Source organism: Ruditapes philippinarum, unplaced genomic scaffold, assembly GCF_026571515.1.
Source record: "Ruditapes philippinarum isolate M1 unplaced genomic scaffold, ASM2657151v2 ctg359_1_1_1_1, whole genome shotgun sequence".
NCBI lineage: Eukaryota > Metazoa > Mollusca > Bivalvia > Venerida > Veneridae > Ruditapes > Ruditapes philippinarum.
The window spans coordinates 436,618-436,856 of record NW_026863896.1 but is presented as its reverse complement, the minus strand read 5'-3'; positions in this window follow the sequence as shown (position 1 = coordinate 436,856).

The following is a 239-nucleotide window of genomic DNA, read 5'->3' as shown; positions in this document are numbered from 1 at the left end:
GGTCACTTTTGGTTTCAGCAGGGTAAAAGGAGTCTCTGTGGCTGAACAGTTAATTAAGATAGCTGAGTTTGGTTCATCTGCCCCTTGCTGCATTTGGCCTTCATCTTTAGAAGCTGGCTGGTTGCCATATGACCTTTACAAAGCTGGTGTGACTTACTGTTTGAAGCTATTTACATGCTGCATGTAGTTTTTAACAGTTTGAATTTTGAGGAAGAATATTTCCAAAATAACTGTATGCA